The sequence below is a fragment of the Lepidothrix coronata genome, unplaced genomic scaffold, assembly GCF_001604755.1.
Source record: "Lepidothrix coronata isolate B3197 unplaced genomic scaffold, Lepidothrix_coronata-1.0 Scaffold260, whole genome shotgun sequence".
Lineage (NCBI taxonomy): Eukaryota > Metazoa > Chordata > Aves > Passeriformes > Pipridae > Lepidothrix > Lepidothrix coronata.
In genome coordinates, this window is record NW_016690440.1 from 155911 (window position 1) to 165019 (window position 9109).

Genomic DNA, 9109 nt, shown 5'->3' on the forward strand with positions numbered 1-9109 from the left:
TCCTTGTTGTCGAGTTTCGGGGGCTTGGCGGGAAGCCAGCTCTAAACTTGCACACCATGGTTGAATGTTCTGGTTCCTTGCTCTCTGGTGTCACAGCTGAATACTATTTTTACTCATGTCTCCCAACCATCATGCACAAGACAATAGCAGTGTGAGATCTCCCCTGCCATAAGCTGGGAGAAGCTACAGCACAGTGGCCCTTGACTATGCAGAAGGGACCTTGGCAGGGTGCAAGGCTCTGCAGGGAAGGATCATCATAAATTATCCCAAAGATGTGGGAGCACTGGGCTGGTCCAGTCCCCCTGTCATCCTCTTTATTTTGAGAGAGAAGGAGAGCAAGTGTAAGGGAGCTGCTTCTACCAACCCCTGAACACCATGACCTCATGGACAGGCTTGTTCACAGGAGGTGGAGAATGACCCATGTTTGTACCACCCCCTTGCCATACCTCAGTTTCCCCTTATGTAGCCCAGCTCTCTCTACTGCTGACCTTGGTACAAGGCTGTTGTACCCAGGGATGGCAGGGAAGCAGATCCCATTCACGCTTGATGATTTAAACTCTGGTATGAGCAGAAACGAGATCAAAACAGGCCAAAGTTCCCTGATTTTCTCATGAGTATTCCCCTTAATGACTGCAGTTAACCCCCTTTGCCCTCACTTAAGATGGATCTGGATTTTTTGGATGTTCTTTTATAGGACTTAATTACCTCTACGTTTCCTCTTCCCCCAGCCTAGAGGTCTTGTTCTCTTCCATCCATGCTGTCTTTGCTGTGTCAATACAGCATTAGCCCACTTCTCTGATGAGGGCCAGAGTCACTCCTGACCCTCTCCCTGAAGCCCAGAGCAGCTGTCCAGGACTGACCTCTGCTCCAGCCAGGCACTCCCTGCACTTCAGTGGCATCAGAGCCCCTTTTCCTCCTTGCTTGCACGTGCCCTTGTTTCTCAGCTGACCTGCCTTTCTGAGAACACTCCTCTCCCTTCCACACCTCCGGCTGTGCTCATGATTCAGATCAATCCTTTCTCTGGTTTAATTTAATACAAGTTACTGACATGATATATCTGAGCTGGGCTCCCTCCATACTTCTAGAACCTTACTGGGGTGTTTTGGGGGTATTTCCAGGCTCCAATGGGCCTTGGAGCAGGAAGAGAAAAAGAAAACAATTCCTGAGTTGCTCAGTGGACAGCAGCCTAAAACCTTGCAATGAGCCTGCCACTGCATGTGTGTGGGGAGGGAGTCGGAGCCACGTTGCCGGGAGGCTCCAGTGTGGCAGGAGGAGTATCCCAGCTGGAATGACACAACCTGCTGCCTGTGTTCACAGCATGGCAGGACCAGAGTCTGTGCTGGTGGCAGGACATGCATCCATCTCTCCAGGGGAGGTTGGAGTTGGGATCCTGCACACCACAGCCATGTATCGGCAGAGCTGAAGAGGCTGGAAGACCACTAGAGGAGTGGGGCCTCTTCCTGTATCACAGAGGATCCACAACCCTTTCTTTACATATCTGGTGATGTTAGATAAATTACCTGACCAAACAAAGATTGACAGAGTTGCTGAGGCAGTGCTGGAGCTGTCTTCAGCAGGAAAAAATTCACCACAGAAACAGTGGTCAGGCATAGGAAGAGGCTGCCCAGGGAATCACCGCCTCTGGAAGTGTTCAAAAAGCATCTGGATGTGGTATGCGGGGATATGGTTTAGTGATGAACAAGGTGTTGGGTTAATGGTTGGATTCGATGATCTTAAAGGGTTTTTCCAACCTAAATGATTCTGTGAGTCCATAATTCAAACCCCTCCCAAAGCATGGCCAAGGGGAGCAGGTTGATAAGGGCCATCTTCAGATGGGCTTTGAGTAGCTCCAGTGATGAAGATTCTGCAGCCCCTCTGAACAACCCACTCCCGTGTTCAACAACCTCACAGTAAAACAGCTCTTTCTACTGTTTAGGAAGGATTTTCTGTATTTCAGTTTGTGTCTTGTTGCCTTTTCTCCTGGTGCTGGGCACCACTGGAAAGAGCCTGGATCTATCCCCTTCGCACCCAGCTTCAGTTATTTATATCCATTAATAAGATCCCTCACAAGTCTGCTCTGCTCCAGGCTGAGCAGTCGCAGCTCTCTCAGCCTTTCCTCATATGAAAGATGCTTCAGTCCCTCCATCTCCTTTGTAGCTGCTGGTGTACCTGTAGAAGCCTTTCTTGTTGCCTTTCTTGTTCCCTGCCAGACTCAGCTCTAGGTGGACTTTGGCTTTCCTGACCCCATTCAACACACCTGGACAGCGTCGTTGGATTTCCCGTGCATTGTCCTCCCTGCTTCCACCTCTTCTACACCTCTTCTTTATGCCTGGGTTTTGTCAGGAGTGCCTTGTTCAAGCCCCTGCTACTTTTACTTGGTTACTTGCTGTTTTGCCAATCTGTTTTGCCCCCTCCCTCCCCTGGTAACCAGGATAAATTGAAGAGCACAGACACCAACTTTAAAGAATAAGTGTAAAAGTTTACTATAGTGCAAGACAGTAAAGAATTACAAAAGAAGCAGTGACTTATGAAAGGATACACTTAGCAATGCATCTAATCATTACTACAAAGACTTACAGTGATTAAGAGAGAGATACCTCACCAGTTACACTAAGTAATTGTCGTCATCCAGATCACACTTCAGCTGGAAAGGCCCCTGTCACAGCGAAGGTCTGAAGAACCTCTTCCCAGTAACTGGGAAATTCTATGCAGTGTGTCCACCCGCAGGTGAAGCTTCCATCTTTGCTGTGAGACAGTCCAGCTTATATAATATTAAACAAACCAGCTGACGTCATTCAATTGGTGCGGAAAAACAACCTGGCTTTCTTCCTCTCTTGGTATTCCCCTTAGGCCTGGCCAAGGCGCAGAGGGAGACTGAAGGAGTCAATTTGGGCCATCTACTGTCAAATGCCCTGTGGCCTTGACTAGTCACTAAATACAGAACTTACGGCTACATTGATATCTCAAATATGAACCAGCTACGACTACGTGAGGCCCTACCATTTTTCACGACCTTGGCTGCAAAGAAAAGGCATATTTGTAACACATACAGGTCTTACTAATTAATGGTAACATGCTGTGCTAACAAGCATAAATGTATATTCTTAAGGCATTACTAAGGATTATATAGCATCTTGGTTAATAAGCAGATATATGGCTAAATACAATACTAGGCTAGATATAATATTAGGTTGAAGAGTTCATCTTATAAGTCAACTTTGGCTCAGAGCCAGTTCTAAAGGCCCCAGCATTACACCTGTTTGTCAGAGGGGAGTGGAGTAGCTGATCCTGAATCATGTTTCCTGGACACCTAGAGAGCTAGGACTGCATCCTGTGGACTCTTCCGAGCAGATCCCTCAAGAGACCAAAGTCTGCTCTCCTGAGTCCAGGTTTGTGATCTTGCCTTTTTCTGTGCTCCCTTCCCTCAGGACTCTAACCTCCACCGTGCCATGTTCTTTTCAGCCAAGGCTGCCCTCATCCTTCACATTCCTCAACAGGTTTACAGGTCTATCAGTGCCTTCCCTCTTTGGATCTTTGTCACCCACATTAGGAAATTCTTGCCAGAGTGTTCCAGAAACCTCCCAGATTGCCTGTGCCCTGCTGTGCTGTCCCTCCAGACGGTATCACAGGCGTTAAGGTCCTCCATGAGGACCATGCCCTGCAAACAGGAGCCTTCTTCCAGGTGTCTGAAGAAAACTTCATCTTCTGCTTCCTGATATGGAAGTCTATAGCAGACATTCAGGAGTACATCACCTGAGCACCAGGAGCACATCAATTTGCCTTCCAACCAGGATACTCTTGACTGACTCATTATCCATCCCAGGGCAGAGCTCCATGCGTTCCTGCTGCTCCTTCAGACAAAGGGCAGCTCCCTCTCCTTGGTTTCTCACCGGGGAAGTCCTCCCCATCCATGGAATGAGACAAGGATTAATAGGAAAAAAATTAACAAGTATCACTAAAAATGTGGCCAAGTGCCAGGGGAACAAGTGGGCACAGCCAGCCCTCAGCCTGGCACCTCTTGGCTGCAAACTGGACCTTCCTACCTTGCTTACAGTCTCCATTTGGACATGTCATTGTATTTCCTATCACATGGGAACCCACTCTGACAGCCGACATCTGGCACTCAGAGTCTCTCCCATTTCCCTCTGTTTTTTCTCTCTGTCTGGACTCTCATTCAATCTTACGTTTAACTCTTCCCTGTTTTCTGACAGCTTTGATAGCTGCTCAAACATGGCTGTATTCCAAATGGCATGTCTGCTCATGTAATGCCTGTAATTTCCTGCCAGGTTTTTTAGCCTTCTCTGAGTAGACTACAGTTTTATGATGAGAGTGCTGCACTGCTCTGTTCCCAGTATTCCAGCTGGGAACGTGACCGCTGCCCAGGCTGCTTCCCCAGACACACTCAGCACCTGCTTTGGGAAACAGTCCTGAGAAGAGAAAGGCTCCTGTGTTTCTCCCTATAGGATATGTCTTGAACATGCAGTGTTTGCACAGCTCAGAGATGGTGTTTTCCATCCATTTGAAAGGCAGGCAGAGTTGTGTCTCCTGTTGTTTTACTGGTGGACACACCAATGCACAGATGGGGGAAGTGACTTGGCTATGCCACCCACCAAGTCGAGGGATCCCAATCCCCCATTACAGCCTCATTTTTACAGACTGTAGATGCTACAGCAGGAAGTCTCTTGGCTGTAACACAACAAGCTTCACACAGCCAGACTTTGGAGGGGCTGGGGATGAAAGAACAAATGTTATAAGTGTGCCTTGGGGCATTTCCAAGCTGGAGACCATTCTCTCTGATCCCCCAACACGGTTGGTGCAGGGACCTCCACCTGGTGCTCTGCTCAGCTCTCCCAAGGACTCTGCTTCCTATCAGCTTTCCCTGGCCAGATTGTGTATGTTGCTGTTTTCCTCATGCCATCTGCACTGCTCTCCCTTGCTGTAATAGTGGCACACGTTGGCAGATGAGGGATGGCTGGACAGGCTCTGGGCAGGCTCCTCGGACTGCAAAAAGAGGAGGAAGGACCACAGAGATGCCCTGAGGGCTGAAGCACCTCTGCTATGGAGACAGGCTGGGAGAACTGGAGGCGTTCAGGGCTGGACTCTGGCGTGGTGTCCACTGGTGCACCCCCACCTCTGTTGCTGCCCATTAGCAATACCTCACAGGAGTTGGATATACCTTAATGAGTGTTAGTGAGGTGCCTTATAATGTCTTAGTGGCATCTGCTCTGCCTGTGGGGCTGGTGATCCAGGCTGGGCACCACCAAATCTCTGCTGAAACTGGCACAGCCTGCAGCTCCCATTGCACAGTGCAGGGGCAATGGGACACTGCCTGGAGCTTCCTTGGATGTCCCCTCTTCAGTCCTTCCCCCTCTTGCCTTCAGCACTGATGGGTTATAGAGTTCTGGAGTTTCTCCATGGCTTTCCTTAGCCCCACGGAGATGTCCCACTGCCCAAGTAAGTGTCTTTCTCCAGTCTCAGCTTGGTGCTGAGGGTGGAAAGTCCATCCAAGGCACAGCAGAGCAACATTTCTTGCTCTTTCTTACAGGTCAGGCTATATCAAACAAGTTCTTGAGCATGTCAGAGCAACCACACCTCGCAGAACTTGCCTGGCTCTTCAGATGCAGGAGGTATTTATCCCAGCTTTTGCCAGACTTCACAAAAGACTCCTGCATGCTTCTATCCTCACGTGCCATGGCCTGTGTGACTTGATACCTTAAAACAGTCTCCACTACTGATGTACCACTGGGCTTCCAACTCGATGCTTCAGGAACAAAGGTAAGAAGAGAAGGTGACGGTGAGGAGGAAGAGGTGGTTCCTCCTTCCATGGGAGGAATCATGGAGAGGAGATCCAGTGCTTGGGTCTGGGGAGGGGCCTGGGGAAGGGAATGGGACACACAAAGTGAGAAGAGGAAGGCCCTCAGGATGCTGGGATTTCTGGATACCTGCAGTTCTCAACCATTGTGGTCCAGAAAGGGCTGATGGCTGCAGGTCCTGGGTCTTGCAGTGCAGCAGGTGCTGAGCTCAGCTCCTGGAGCTGAGGCTCCCAGGGCCAGGGATTTGCTGGGGGAAGCAGAGGGAGCAGGAGCCAGTGATGGGCAGGGGGAACTCGGTGGCTATGGAGGACACTGGGAGCCAGCACTTCCAAGGGGTATTGCAGTGAGGAGGAAGGATCTAGATTTCTAAGGAAATTGCCTTTGTTTGCCTTCAGAACTTTAGAAAACCGTGTTTTGATTTAAGAACAAGGCTAACATTCACCTTTTCTTCCCTAAGCTGTCAGCTCAGGCCAAAACTGGTAATTGGAAAACCGGAAAACCAGAAAGGAAAGGGATGAACGGGAACCTGAGGCAGGAACTAGAGAAGAGGCAGTGAGGAGAGAGTTGCTGGATGACGGTAAAGAAAGACAGCAAAATAGGAACCAAGCATGGAGGCCTCCAGCCAAGCCACCCCATGCTTCTCTCAGCCTGTCAGTGTTTGGGTTTCTCTAAACTTAGAAAATTCCCACAAAAAGATTTTTTTATCTTATCACCAAGGCTTCTAAGTGCAACCCAAACTAAGAGACATTACATAGAATAAATGCTTAAACAGTAAACCCACAGAAATCACAAGCAAATGGTGTGTTTGTTATTTCTATATTTACCCCGGGAGCTCCAGTGAGGATTGGAGGTACCAGTGGGAGAGGAACCACCAGGAATCAAGGGGAACTTGGTAAAACTGTGAGGAAAGCGGGAAGGAGAGGACCACATGAGTGCAGGACTCGTGAGAAAAGCAGGTTCAGGTTCCTGAAAGCAGAGTCCTACAACACCGGAGTAACATGGAGGTGCCATAAACCTGAATTCTGACTCAGCATCCCCTTTAGTGATTTCATTTCAATCTGGGATTAGTTTTCTGTTTCTTCTAGGGTCAAAATGTCAGTGTTTTGTCATTTGCTTGGTGCTAAGTGGATCCTTCAATATCGAGTGCTTCCCTCCACCCAAACTCTGCATTTCCTCACGAAATGAGGAACAACGCTCTCAGGCACACATTGGGATTGTTGAGATGCCCTGTGCAGGGCCAGGAGTTTTACTCAATGGTCCTTGTGGGTCCTTTCCCACTCAGAAGATTCTACAATTCTGTAATTCTAAGTTGAGCATTTGAACTTCGCAGCAGACAAGCCTTTGGCCAGATTCTGTCGTCTTTACCAATTTTCATAGCACTTCCAGTCCAGTAAAATGTGCCTCCTTGGCAAGGCTCTGCTGGGGCACATCTCCTGTTCCAGGTCCCACTGAGCTACAAGTGATCTGCAGCAGATGGCATGTCGCTGGTCTAACCAGGTTGTCACATCCCCATGGGAGCTTTCTGGGTGCGGAGAGGGCTGCAGTGTCAGTGTGGGGGCCCAGCCTCTGCATCCCAGGAGCTGGTGGCAGAGTGGGGAAGTGAAGGATTATGAATGGCAACAAAAGGATGAGCTGACATGCCTCCTATCATCCTTTTGCCACCTCCCTCCAGATGTCTCAGCTCCCCTGATGCCTGTCCTGCTTCCTGGGCCCTGGATGTCACAGCTGCCCAGAGTGGGTCTGAAGAGAAGCCTACAGAAGTTCTGACTCATCAGACATCCCACCACAAAGGTGATTGCTTCCTCTCCTGACTCACTCACTGGGAAGCATCTGGGGCTGCACAGCTCAGGTGCACACCCAGCCTTGAGTGGCCCCAAAACTCAAGAGGCAAGACCTGAGATGTGCAGCCCAGGCTGGACCAGTGAGCAGCTTTCTGGCATCACTGGTCTGGCGCAGCCTTCCCAAAGGCCTAATGGAGCAGCACCCTTCCCTGCTTCCTGGGGGAGATCTTCCCTATCCCCCTCTGTCAGCAGCTGTCAGCCATTCAAAGCTGAGCCCTCCAGGGAGAAGTGAGGGATGGGACCTGTATTTTGCAACCCACAGGAGCCCAGCTGAGGAGTGATGCAGCGGGAATGGGTTTGCTACTACCTCATTTCCCTCCCATTCATTTACTGGGGAACAGGAAACACATCCCACTCCATTTGGGCAACTTCCCCTGCCATGCCTAGGTGCCAGAAAGTTTGGCCATGGGAGACCAGTCCTCAGTGCTGTGTTGCTGGGCTGATGCCATGAGCAGAGCAGCCTTTGCTCACAGCCCCTTTTCCCCCAGTTGCTGGCCCTCATGTGCACTGAGATGCATTGGGGCACCTTGACAGAACATGCAACAGGTATTCTGAGAGGAAGTTAAGCATCACTGGGGAAATCTCTGTGCTAGGTTATTCCAGCACAGCCAGGCCCATGGCCCAGGACCCGGGCCCAGCTCAGCCTGTGGACATGGCAGTGCCAGCCACCACCTGGACCAGGGCTGTGCAGCGCTGCCAGGGGCTGCAAGGAGAGAGAAGGACCAGGACCTGAAAGTGTTGGAGCAACAATATTGTCATTCCTCTGGGTATCAAGGACACAAGGACTTGTCAAAACCTGGCCTGTGCCCTTGTGCTGGGAGCAGGGAGCCCATGTGGCCCAGCGAGGGCAGGGTTGGTCTGGCAGGCAGAGTGCAGCACTTCCAGGGATTCCTCCCAAGCATCATGCTCAGATTCGTGCAGCCTAAACCCGTCTGCAGTGAGGGGGCGGAAAGCCTTCAGCACAAGTAGGAAGCACTGTCAAAAAAAGCCTCATCAGCGTTGTTACGCCAGTGCAATTATGTCAGAAACACAAAAAGGCATCGCCACCTGCAAAAGAGCAGGAGCCAGCTCTGACAGCCTCGGAGGTCCCACCCACACCACCAGTCCTCTGAGAGACAGGCATGGAGCTCCTGCCGCATCTCCTCGTGCTCGCCCCGTGACCCAGCCTCAACCCCTGGGGCCGGTTGGACCCCCCACAGCTGACACAGAGGGTTTCTCCACTCACCCCCCTGCCAGCACTGCTCCAGTTCCTCAGGACCACCCCAGCCTAGAGCTCCTGTCAGCCCCCTTGACCCCAGCATGAGCCCATAGCCAGGGAGAAGATGTGTTTCCTGCTCCATCAGCTGAGCCATGATAGGACTGGGCACTGACCCAGACTTGAGTCCTGTCCTATGAGCCCTCCTTGTAGCTTCAAACCAGTGGGAGACAAGTCCTGCAGCCCAGAGACAGTGCCAA

General features: G+C 50.7%; 1 long non-coding RNA gene across 1 annotated transcript in view; it reads left to right on the plus strand.

Moving 5' to 3' along the window:
• Positions 1 to 6598, plus strand: part of LOC108507540 — a 10047-nt gene extending 3449 nt beyond the window's left edge. Inside the window, exons 3-4 of the long non-coding RNA XR_001878178.1 lie at positions 5546 to 5775; positions 6271 to 6598. This is a non-coding gene — a long non-coding RNA (uncharacterized LOC108507540). The remainder of the gene's footprint in view (positions 1 to 5545; positions 5776 to 6270) is intronic.
• The last annotated feature ends 2511 nt before the right edge of the window (positions 6599 to 9109 follow it).